The sequence below is a fragment of the Danio rerio genome, chromosome 5 (assembly GCF_049306965.1).
Source record: "Danio rerio strain Tuebingen ecotype United States chromosome 5, GRCz12tu, whole genome shotgun sequence".
Lineage (NCBI taxonomy): Eukaryota > Metazoa > Chordata > Actinopteri > Cypriniformes > Danionidae > Danio > Danio rerio.
This window is the reverse complement of record NC_133180.1, coordinates 19,101,517-19,114,647: the sequence shown is the minus strand read 5'-3', so window position 1 is coordinate 19,114,647 and position 13,131 is coordinate 19,101,517. Positions and strand designations below refer to the sequence as shown.

The 13,131-nt window shown below is 34.5% G+C and overlaps 1 long non-coding RNA gene across 9 annotated transcripts in view; it reads left to right on the top strand.

Annotated features, from left to right (window-relative positions):
• Positions 1-13,131, top strand: part of LOC141385789 (uncharacterized) — a 267,880-nt gene that overhangs the window by 36,158 nt on the left and 218,591 nt on the right. Inside the window, exon 5 of one of the 9 annotated variants that reach the window (XR_012406783.1) lies at positions 6,535-6,948. The exons of the other annotated variants lie outside the window; for them this stretch is intronic. This is a non-coding gene — a long non-coding RNA (uncharacterized lncRNA). Of the gene's footprint in view, positions 1-6,534; positions 6,949-13,131 lie in introns of those variants that run through there. 9 annotated transcript variants of the gene reach the window in all.

Below are 13,131 nucleotides of genomic sequence, written 5' to 3'. Positions count from 1 at the left end.
ACGCAAGACAAAAACTATTTAAATTCAAAATATAATTGTTTATTAGAATTCAAATTCAAAATATAATTGTTTAATAGAATTAAAATTCAAATTATAATTGTTTAATAGGATTTTTGTTTAACTTGTAACACAGATTTCTTTATGTAAACAACATACCCACAATAAACCATCAAGATCCTGGCTTGACAGCCATATTTATTAAAGAAATTAAAACACAGGCATGTTAATGACATTTAAATTTTAAAACAATCAATGTAGTTTAATAATAAAGAAAACATTGATTTCCATGTTGGATTCTATGTGGACTGCAAAAAAATGCCAAAATACAGGAATTGCAGATATGGAAAATGAAAAATTATAATAATAAACTATAGAATACAAACTGTTGCACTCATTGTAAAGTTTTAATGCTGTGAGTTGAGAACATTAGTTATAGAGTAGAAACCATTTTGCTTAATCCTCCTTTACATTCATCCAGTTGCTAAGACTAGGAGTATCCCGCAAGTACACAGAGACTCCCAAATGCCCGCAAATGAATGATAATTTCTTGCAAACTGGTCGTTAAATACATTGCACACCCCTCTCCCCCGCATCCATCCTAGCTCTTCAGGTAGCCTATGTCGCGCGCAACTACTCACCCCCACCGTCTTTCAAGTACGTCTTGCGCGCACACGCCCCTACTCAGATACGTTGCTCACTCCACCCCTGACACCCCCCAACGGGCCTGACACAGTCACACACACAACGCGCTGCAGACGGTTTGGCCCCAACGGCCTTCCATACTGGAGCGACTCCCCTCAGATTCAACACGCATGATCACGTTCATCAAATTTGCTTAAACTAAGCGTCCTTAAGTATTACTGTATTTCACAAGGATTCTGACACAACAACGCGAAGCATACGCTTTCGTTGCGTTTTATGAGGAAACACTGGAAACTTGCCGGGCTCATGCTGAAAGGCAGAGTAATGCCCTGTTTTTGACAGCTCGCGACTTCACCAGAGACTTTCTGAGTACATTCACGTAAGACACCAATACTCCGATTTTAATATGATTAAGATTATACTCTAATAAAAGTTCTACCGTGTAGCCTAAGCAGTGATTTTATTACCTTAAAGGAACACCGAGTCACGAAATGCGGAGGATTTTCTTTCTGTTCGCCATGCGGTATCAACTTACAACAGAAGTCGAAAGTTAAAAACGAAACACCTGAAATTGCATGAAACTCTGGAGAGCCTGATGATGCGAGTAATTGTTTTATACTGAAACTTGCCTTCAAAAAGTGCTTCCTTGATCTTATCCACATTTATCCACATATCCACTAATTTTGACATATATATATATATATATATATATATATATATATATATATATATATATATATATATATATATTGACATATATACATAATATATATATATATATTAGTGCTGTCAAAATTAGTGCGTTAGCGCATGCGTTTAATTTCAAATAATTAATGCGTTTAAAAAAATTAATGCAATTAACGCAGTTGCAGGTTATTTTTACTTCCTGTTGTGTTTCATTTTTAACTTTTGACTTCTTTTTTGACTGTCAAATGCCTTTGACAGCGCATTACTCTGCCTTTCAGCATGAGCCCTCCAAGTTTAGCGTGTTTCCTCAATAAACGCAATGAAGGCGTATGCTTTGCGTTGTTGTGTCAGAATCCTTGTGAAATACAGCCATAGTTTAGAACTTTAGTTTAAGCAAATTTGATGAACGCGATCATGCGTGCTGAATCTGAAGGGAGTCGCTCCAGTGCGTTGTGTGTGTCTGTCTGTGTGTGTGTGTGTCTGTGTCCCCGTTGAGGGGTGTCGGGTTGAGTAAGCGATGTATCTGAGTAGGGGCGTTCGTGCGTGAGACGTACCTGAAAAGCAGTAGGAGTGAGTTGCGCACGAAATACCTAGAGCTAGGAGGGATGCGGTGGAGAGGGGTGTGCAACGTATTTAAGGACCGGATGGGAGACGCACGATTTCCGGGAGATTATCATTCATTTGCGGGCATCCGGGCATCCGTTTCTATTTTATAATTGATGTTCTCAACTCACAGCAATACAACTTTACAATGAGTGCAACTGTTTGTATTCAATTGTTTATTATTATTATTATTTTCATTGTCCATATCTGCAATGCCTGTATTTTGGCGTTTTTTTTTTTTTTTTTTGCAGTCCACTTAGAATCCAACTTGGAAATACATTTTTTCTTTATTGGCATTGACATGCCTGTGTTTTAATTTCTGTAACAAATAAGGCTGTCAAGCCAGGATATTGATGGTTAATTGTAGGTATGTTGTTTACATGAAGAAATCTGTGTTACAAGTTAAACAAAAAACAGTTATTTCTGTCAAAAACAAGTTTATTACATTTATTCCTATAAATGATTTTATTTAGCTTAAACATTTGTGCATTAAACATTTATTTGCAGATTATTTGTGTTATGAATTTGAATAATCTCATTATATGATAGATCAGCCGCTGCCATGGTTGTGCATCCTGTGTTATCGAGATTTGTTCATGTGTGTTTTGTGGCATTTACTAGGGGTTTGAAACTCATTAAAGGTGTGCATGTGCACTCACACTTAAGGTTTTGTCACCTGATGTGTAGTCAGTTGAATTTAAAAATAAATGAACTTCAAAAATGCGTGTTTTACTGCTTAAAAATACACCTTTGAGGGTGATTTTTTTTAAATTCATTTTTTTATACAAATAAAGTAGTTAGTCTATATTATCCAACTCATAATAAATTTGGGGAAAATTAGTGCTGTTTCATTGTCATGATGCTAAATCTGATTAATGATAAAAAAAATTAAACGCTAATATATGTTTATACCTAAAGTAATTTAATGTTATTTTAAATTAGGATTTAAAGAGACCCTGAAATTAAACCTTTTTTAGATGTTTGCATCAGTATTGTTAGTTTTTTAAAGATATTAATAAGCTAGTGTGCTCCAAAATATTGACAACATTTGCATTTAGAAGATATAAAACTGATATTAACATGTAAAGCTTGTCGTTTCTCACTTTGTCAACTTTACTGTTTTATTCACGTCACCTTATACTACAGTTTCTCATCACTCCTGACCAATCTAATGCTCTCTAGTATCCGAAATGTCCCGCCCTCTTCAAGACGCTTCTCATTAGGTTATCATTTGAAGCACTTGAGCTCAACCACTATCTCTGCCAGAGTGGTGATGATAAAACGCTATTGGCTGTTTTTTTTTAGAGGGGAGGAGCTACACTAGCTTCAGTTGAGATTACGTCAAACTGTGAATAAAAATGCATATTTCAAAACACTTCACGAGACCTTAAAGTTGTTGTGTTTTTAACTAAATGGCAGCAAACACAGGTTTAGTGCTGGTTGTTGGCTGTGTAGTTGTGGCTGTTACACTAACTGCAAAAATGCATCATTATGATTCCAGCGTTAAACCCGTTTACTACCACCATAATATCATAATTGTCTTATTTTTTATGAAAACAAAAAGGAAATCATCAAAATTGTGCAAGGTTCATATTTTGCACAATAAGTTACCCAACAAACTCATTTAAATTGTAGCGTCTGTACAACGTTACATTTTTTTCAGAAAAAAAACGTGCTCGGTACATTGTTACAACGTAGAAATGTAAGACGTGAGAAGGCTGTAGCAACGAAGACCAGGCGTAGTTGTTGGTATAAAGAAAGCAGTTAGAGAAAGAAATCCAACAGAGACCCCAGTTCAGAGATGGATCCACAGCAGCCACAAGTCAAAATAGGCAGTGAAAAAGAGAAAACAGATCAGAGCTTGACACAACAGGACTACACAAATGACCACTGATGACTTATTTAGCAGGAAGAAATAAAGCAATACTCACGTCTTCTCGGTTGTTGTTGAATTAGACGCTGAACGGTCTGTTGAAATTTAAACTGATTCATTGATGACCAGTAAATGTTGTACAGTGATTGTCCATGCCACCAAAGCACAACCTAAAGCAACGGCTGTTTAAACGACAACAACATGACACCGTTGTAACAACCTTCAGCAACAATTAGGTAGATTCTCGACCTTTTTACAAGGTTGGTACGCTGTAGGAAGATCATTATGTTGAGGCAACATTGTGTGTTTTTTGGGTATGCACTGTAGTAATTATTGGAAGTTATCTGCAGATTTCTTTATATGCCATATTCTGTAGAACTTTTTAAATTTACTTGAAACTTGAAGCTGTGTTTTAAAACATCCAAACCATTATCATTTGATATTTGATTCTCAATGAAAGATGGGAGTTTTCTAAAAAGCTTTTTGAAGAAGTCATTATAATTTCCATTCTGTTTAACAACAGTAGTGCTTAAAGTTATGTACTGGGAATATCAATGGCTGCTTTAAGAGGTTTGACATTATAGATGTAAAAGTAACATTTCTCAAAATAGCCTCTCATAGACATTGACGTTGTAAAATAATTTCCTTCATCAGAGACAGTTTTTAGATTTGCCTCTTTAAAACTTTAAGGGAAATAAATGAGAGAGAGTTTTTTTGGATGTCGTAGTACCACAGACCTATATTTCCTTAAACCAATGGTACTTTACTTGGTAGTGTAAGCTTCATAGCTTGTTTGATCTGCTGTCTGATTTTAACTCGGCACTTATATTGGCTCATCACTGTTGCTTGAGATTTGCTGTTGTAAATATTTGCTGAAGAAAATATACTCTCTGTCTCTTGCTCTCTCATACACACACATTTTACTCTTGGAAACGGTGAGAGGTGAGGTCAGAATGGTGTGCACATGACAGTGTTTCAACATCTGTCATCTCACCTCAACTGCATCTTTTCTTCACGCTGACACATGTATTACTTCATTTTACGCATTACAATCATGACAAATAAAAGAAAACCAACTGTAAAATTGTTTTAAAAGCATGTTGAAAAGCAAAATTATCTAGACTGAGTATTAATGGTTAAAATATGTTTTAGTAATTTAAAAGGAAGTCTGATTAATTAACATAATAAAACATATGCAGTTTACTGTATCAACCAGATGATGGCAAGCTTGAGGATTTGGAGGCCAGCACAAAATACATTGTTTACAGTACACATTGTTAACGTTTTATATTGCACACCATTATGGGGATGCAGACAGAAATATGAAGAGCAGCACTGTGAGAGAGTGGCAATCTTTAAAGTACAATTTTTGCATTGTATTTAGATTAGTTATTGAAAAGTGTTTTATTGATATTTATTTTATATTTCTTTATTTTTATCAAACATAAGGGATGGGTCAACAATGTAATAGATATTTTTTAAAATCCACTCAATTAAGTAAACCTGATGAATTTCTGTTCGGACAACATGAAGGAATTGTGTGGAACCCAGCATTTTTCACAGTCTACACTCCCATAATAATGTTGCCGCTTGTTCTAATGTTGCTGTACTTTTTTGAATGAGCTGAAGCAACACAATCCTTGATATTTTGTGGGAAAACTTAAATATTTTATATTTAATCCACTTAAATTTGTTAAATTAATGTTGGGACAACATAAATGAACTGTGCATAACCCTGTATTTTGTTTGCAGTGTATACGTACAATGTAAAACATGTATGTACGAAATAAAAATAAGTGCCACAGATTAATAATTTAAATGTACTGTAAGTACATGGTAATTAAAGCCACTTAACCAATTAACCAACTTATGTTTCTTATTATTGCATGACAAAAAGCATCACTACAACTTCTCAAAGTGAACAGCCATGTTTTACTAATGCATAAAAATCCATTTTACAATCTAAAAAGAAGTATCACAACCACTTTGTAGTTTTATCAATGTGAAAACATCAAGAACTATCAGGGAAAAGAAAGTTACTTCTTTGGTGTCTTACTGCTTTCTTAACACAGCTTTATTGCTTAGTCATGCAGTATTCCAGTATCCGTAAATTGTTGAAAAAAAAAAGAAAAAAGAAGAAAAAAAAAAGAAAGTCATTGACAGAACTATTTTGCTTAATGTGCTGAATAGCCTTTCATTAGTGGCACTAATGCAAAGATACTTTTGTATTAAAACACTCATTTACTGTATCACAAAGCAATGCAAAATATGTATTACCATATGCACATTGCAATATTTTGATCATTTCCATATATTGCACAACCCTAAATCTATAACTTTTGGCATTTTTTTTCACTTCAAAAATTTTTATATCTCTGCTTTTATTCATGATTACATACACGCATAGCGGTTAACTGCACACGTCTACACGTCCCGATGCCTTAACTCTTATTCTGCTTTTTATTGTTTTGTACTAGAATATGGAGCTTAAAATATGCCAAAACAATCTGAATTTGAAGTGTTCATTTGCATTATTGACAGTTGTAAATTAATAAAACTGAATAATATATGTCATTGTTTTGAAAAAAAAAACAAAAAACAAAAATGTTTTGAAAGTGAGTTTCTTAACTTCAAATTTGAACATTTAAAATTTAGGACAACTGATTTTTTTAAAGTCCAAATATTTATTTTTTCTTCTGAATTCAAGATTCTGTGTGTGGTGTTTTAAGTGTTCATCAGCCTGATATTGTGAGGGGAAACAGCTTTCCTTCAGTCGGCTTGTGTGTGACTGGATGCTGCGGAACCGTCTGGGGGTAGCAGAGAGAAAAGTCTATGGCTTGGGTGGCTGGAGTTGCTGATAATTCTGTTGGCTTTCCTCATGCACCGCCTGCAGTAAATGTCCTGGAGGGAGGAAAGCGCACCTCCTACTTCTCACCATTTGGCAAAATTAGCCATTTTAAATATGTAAAAGCACTATACAAGTAAACCTCAATCAAATTTCATTTAATTCAACATTAATTTATTAAGTTTAAGTTTAAAGAGATTGTTCACCCAAAAATTATTATGCCATATGCAATACTTTCTCCTACGCATTTGTACACAGCACCTTATAACTTGTATATTTATAACAATGCTGTACATACAATTCTACATTCAGAGCTTTTTGTCTAATTGCATCTCTGTTTGATGTTTGTCGTCTTTTCTCATATTTATTTTTGTTATGTCACTTTATGTACATTAGAAGTTTCTGTAGCCAAAACAAATTCCTTGTGTGTGTAAAGCAGACTTGGCAATAAAACCGATTCAGATTCTGAATTTACTTATTTCAAACCAGCTTAAGTTTCTTTTTTTTTTGAATGCAGAAAAAGGTATTATTTAGAATGTTAGAAACATGTAACGACTGACGTCAAATTTAGAAAAAACAAATACTATTTAAAAAAAACAGTAATTGTTTTTGTCATGTTTTTTCCGGCATTCTTCAGAGTATCTTTTGCATTCAACAGAAAAAATAAATAAATAAAAAAAAGAAAAACTTTGTCTGGTTTGAAACAAGTCAAGGGTAAGTAAATTATGGCAGAATTTTCACTTTGGGTCAACTATATCTTTAAGCTCACTTTTATTTCTGTTAAAAGATTGTTAAAACAATAATGTATTCATTCCTTGAAAATAAGTAGTTATGGTCTAAATTTGAAAAGTTATCTTGAAGACACTTTAGTTTCTGTCAGAAAATACCTTATTCTCACATAAAATGGTAATTACCATTTACTCATGCAGAATTGTATATGCATAGACTACTCTCAAAGGTTTTTGCTGAGTATATTCAATAGTAACAGAAATTAGTGCATGGAAATGTTTCAATTTTTTAATAAATAAATTGTGTGTGTGTGAAGAAGTATGCTGAATCAATAGTGTAACAAATTCTAGAAGGAGATAATTTATATATGGTCTATATTATGCAATGCATTCCAGTAGCTCATGCTAAAATTTATATTTGATGACAGTAGGCATCCACATAGCTTTCACAGTACAGTAAAGACCTGTCAACATGACATATGCTCCAATATGACTATTCTGTACAGCAAGGCACGTCTTTAAAATGGATGTATGCGAGTGTAAATCCAGTATTTCAGCGTTTGACTGTGCGTGAATGTATTCAGGGAGCGTTAAGCTAAGGTGGCCTGCTGTTTTTCATGAAAATAAATGAAGCGTGAGGAGATACACCGAGGTTTGCTGGGGTGTATGATCATGCAAGGTCTATCAACCAGTCAGATTCTGGTATTTTTTTCCAAAGCTAGTTATAATGCTTGATACTTCACCGGCCACATATTTAAACACAGCCCTTAATCTGCTCTCTTAAAGTAAATGAAACAGGGCTCTGATCACCAGAGCTGCTTTTAACAAGCAGAAAATGGGACTCCCACTTTGTCCCCCACCCCAGCTCTCTTGCCTATTGTGTGGCTGTCAGTGCTAAGCTCCTCTGCCAAGGAAGACACGCCATCGTAGCGGCACACAACCGTACAAGCACCTCTTCTGAGGCTAAAGCTGCAGAAATAAAGAATGGAGAAGCCAAAGGGGAGATGGCAAGGCTTGTGCGTTCAGCACTGTATGTGTGTACTGGTTTGGGTGGTTTATGAGGACAGTTTTTTTTGTGTAATTCAAAATGCTTCAAAATCATTCTTAATAAGGCTTTTTGACATCAAAATGCCTATGGAAAGAAAAACCACCAATACCAACATGTGTGTGTGTGCTTGTGTTATGATAAATTAAAGCAGCTGAAAAGGAACAAACTGTGTACAGATTCTGCAGAAATAACTTTAAATTAATAATAAGCTAATAATCAATTATTTTGGGTAGCCTACACCCAAACAAGACTTTTGGAGAAAAAAAAAAGACTTAAAATAATACTTAATTACATTAATAAAAAAGCTAAATCTAACTGGCAAATCAAATGTACTTTATTAAAAACACTTGTCCAGTATTACTGAATTTAAAACAAATTTCAGCAGATTATGATTTAATACTCCATATGCCATACATATTCCATGTTGTTCAAACATAGGATAGGAAAAATCAGTACAGACTTTGAACAGCGAATAGTTAATTTTAAATTAATATCAAATCCTAATGGTTTTGTGATTTTTAAAAAAGTACTATGCAGGGGCGGACTTAACCAATAACTGAGGTAAACAACTGCTTAGGCCCCCGGGGGGTGATTTTAACGATATTACTTTTTCTTTTAATAACCGGGGACCCCCTTAATAATGGGGGGGGGGGGGGTCCTTCCACATTGCAGGTGTGCAAAGTGTGAGTGCCTTGGTTCAAAATTTGGGAAAAATATAGAAATAAGACCAACAATGACACGCAAATCACAAACAGCTATTATTCAGTTCATATGAAAAATGGTGAAAAGATTAGTTTGATTGACTGAATTAAACTTGTTGAATGTGTTTTGTTTTAATAATATTCAAATCTAATGAACAAAATTGACCAATGAACTGTACATTGATTGTGAACTTGTTTTTCTTTTCATTTGTGAATTTACTGCATTTAATTGTACATTAAGATGATAAAGGTAAATGTTTAAATATTAAAGGGGTGGTCCACTACGATATCATATTTTAAAGTTTAGTTGATGCATATTGTAACCGTGTGAACATAAACAACATCTCTGAATGTAATACACCCAAAGTTCAATGCAAAGGGAGACATTGGCTTTTACAGATTTAACCTAGCAAAGCCTACAGCACCAGCGAAGAAAATTTGGGGACTACAAAAAAAAAAAAAAACATCCGGGCTAGTGAGATCACAAACACTTAAGGTAACACGCATAAATCACACGCACATACAAACTCTGTTTACAGCAAAGGCAAATCGTGTGCTTGTGGAAGCTTGATGCTTTTCCTGGTGACATAGAGTTGATCCGCAGATCACAGCACATTATGTTAGCTGACCAATCAAAGCCTCTTGAGATCAAGCTTCAGTTTAACTAGGAAGCATGACAGTAGTTTTAATGTTAGCAGAATAGCTGTGTATACAAGATATATGAAAAAAATGATGTGACTTTTTTTTTTTTTTTTTTTTGTAAAGCATGAGCACACATTGCTTTGCATCTTATAAACACAACCAAGCCTTAAAATTACACGCTGGACTACCCCTTTAAAATATATAAAATATACTTTAAATATATTTTGAACATGGATGTTTATTTACAAAACAAAAAACTAAAAAGAGAAAAATAATTTTGAGTTTTAGTTTTAGGGTCCCATACCTGAAATTGCTTAGGGCCCCCAAAATCACTGGCTATATGTACAATTAAAATGATTATTCAAAATAATGTTTTGCTCAGTCCTAATAAGTGAGGGAAGATGGCAGCAGCTGCATTTGTATATGAATCAATATACATAGGTGAATTATTGAATAATTGTAAACAAAGCATTGATTTGAATTTTAATATTCTATTAGCTCACTAAACGTAAAGCTTCCAAGACGAAAAACAGTTGATGAACCTGTGTTATTAGTATTACTAGTTGTTATTATTAAGCATTAACAAACCGCTGGATGGCTTGATAGACCGATCTGAGTGTTGTGTAATAATACGTTATACGCCACAGGTGTCAAATCTAGTTCCTGGATGGTCGCACCTCTGCACAGGTAAGTTCCAACCCTGCTTCAACACACTTATGTGTAGGTTTCAAACATAACTGAAGGACTCAATTAGCTTGATCAGGTGTGTTAAATGAGGGTTGGAATTGAACTGTGCAGAGTTGCGGCCTTTCAGGAACTAGATTTGACACCTGTGTAATGCAAACACTACAACCGCACTGTATGTCTTAGCAACCTTTTTTGTAAACAGAGTGCTTAATATAACTGTTATGTGTGTATACCTTCTGAATTTAATGAACAGAATGAACTGGGCATATCAAAAGTACATATTAACAAGTGGGTCATTACTCAGGTCTTTCTGCCTGTAATCATTATTTTTGAATCGTTTTTTAAAGTGTAGATTGTATCAAAGCCACATTAGATTAGCATAAAAAACATACTATTTCAGATTGTGGAATGTATTCAGCATGTCAGGTAGGCAGGCAGGCAGGCAGGAGAATGTTCTAGTTACACTAAATTGGCCTTGGTGTATAAGTGTGTGTGTGTGTGTGTGTGTGTGTGTGTGTGTGTGTGTGTGTGTGTGTGTGTGTGTGTGTGTGTGTGTGTGTGTGTGTGAGAGTGTATGGGTGTTTCGCAGAGCTGGGCTGCGGCTGCAAGGGTATCTGCTGCGTAAAACATATGCTGGAATAGTTGGCGGTTCATTCCGCTGTGTCAACCCCTGATAAATAAGGGACTAAGCTGATGGAAAAGGAATGAAGTTTGAGTTGTTTTTTATGGTAAAAATGGACTAGATGTACATTGAACACACCACAGTTCTCTAGAAAAAGTAAACCATTCTGCTAGGAAATCGCAACTATTTACTAGACAGCTAAAGTAAGCTGATGTCGCATTTACTTGGAAATGTGAGAAAAGTTAGTAGCGACACTACTTTTAAGTTGGTTACCGGCACTGCGTGGGAGGTATTTATTTTCTTCATCCATTAGGTTAAGTTAATATGGGGATTTGAAGTCGGTACACTCAGCTCCGCCTGTCCCGCTAACAGTGGCATAATTCACAAACCCACTGAAAACCACACATGAAAGAAGATTATGAGACTCACTTAGTTCCACATCAGTGCAGAATATCTTCATTAGAGTTTCTGGCCTTTATGGTGAAAAACTATCAACAAAAAGTCAGGGATTTCTTAAAGAAATGGCACATTTGTATATAAAAGTATATAAATTCTGTATGTTTTTATTTTATTATTATTTTTTTTTCAGGTTACCTTCTATAGTCTTAATTATACTGCAACTTGCTGCGGTCCCATGGGAGACTTTAACACCGGGAGAACTAGCAGCAGTATTCATTTTTGTAGCTATTCATAACACTCAAATGGTTATCGATAAGCAAACACACATCACCGGCCACTTTATTAGGTACACCTGTTTCTGACACAGCCAGAGTCGAGACGATTTACCTCAGATTAAACTGAGCATCCGAATGGGGAAGTGAGTCAGACGGGCTGGTCTGAGTATTTCAGAAACTGCTGATCTGTGGCTCTGCTGTGTGGACATCAGTCCTGTGCGTGGGCTCCTCCCAAAACAAACATTCACACGCATAGAGAGTGTCAGATTTGTCTGTAAAAACGAGAGCTGTTTATATTTAATTAGTGGATAATTTGTTTTTATTAATTTACATTCTCTCCAAATTAAAACTCTGCCTTCTCGGATTGCTTTGTGAATGTAATAAGCATTTTAGAGAATTAGGCTGTATTAATAATCACAGTGTTTTCCCACAGACTTACACTCTGTGGCAGCATTTCCCCCGGGGGAAATATATGCGCAGATATTTAAATTGAGTTTTGAAGGAACACCGCATGCAGGCTGATTGTAAAATCTGCTTTTCAAAAAAAATCTATTTATGTGGTGGTTAGTTTTGACTTTCAGCTAGGCCGCCACAAATAAATCAATGTATACAGTATGTTAAACACTCAATCGTAAAAAGTTTTTTTATGGAAGGTCATAAATGCATTGTTTGACCAAAGTACATAAAAAATGTCATAATTATTTTCATGTATTTTGGTTGTTTCCATCTCACAAACATATGCAGTAATTCCAGCATTGTTTATAGGTATAATCAATAAATGAGGTCTGACTCAATGTCTTTGTCAGAAATGCAAGGCAGCAGTCTTAAGTTAGCATTTTCTCTCGATGCACAACAGCTTATTGCAGGCTCAAGAGACCACACCATTTCAGTAAAGAACACTTGAATATAAAATAAGTAAAGACTAAATATGTTCTTCTGGAGTTCTTCTGTAAATAAACAGTTAAATTATCATTAATATGTTTTATTTATAATTATTATTATTATTTACAAAATAAAAAATAAATAGTATACATCAGCAGCAAATAAATTAGCAAACAGTTTAGCATATAAAAATTAATAGCTATTTTAAAGAAATAAAATCAAGTGATCGAATCTTTTCTTCACTGTACACTCAAAAAAAAAAAAAATGTTGAATGAACATGATTTAATCGTGGCACCCTTTATGCATCTAATCCAATCAAGTAAACCTGAACTGCTTTGAACATGTTGTATGAACACAAAGCACATCAGTCTAACTTCTTTGCAACTAATTGACTCAAAATGTTTGTATTGTGTTATTCTAATTAAAATGATTCTAATTTAATCAATGTAACACTAAAGCTTTACTTTAACAAAATTATGTCTTGTTAAATCAGCTA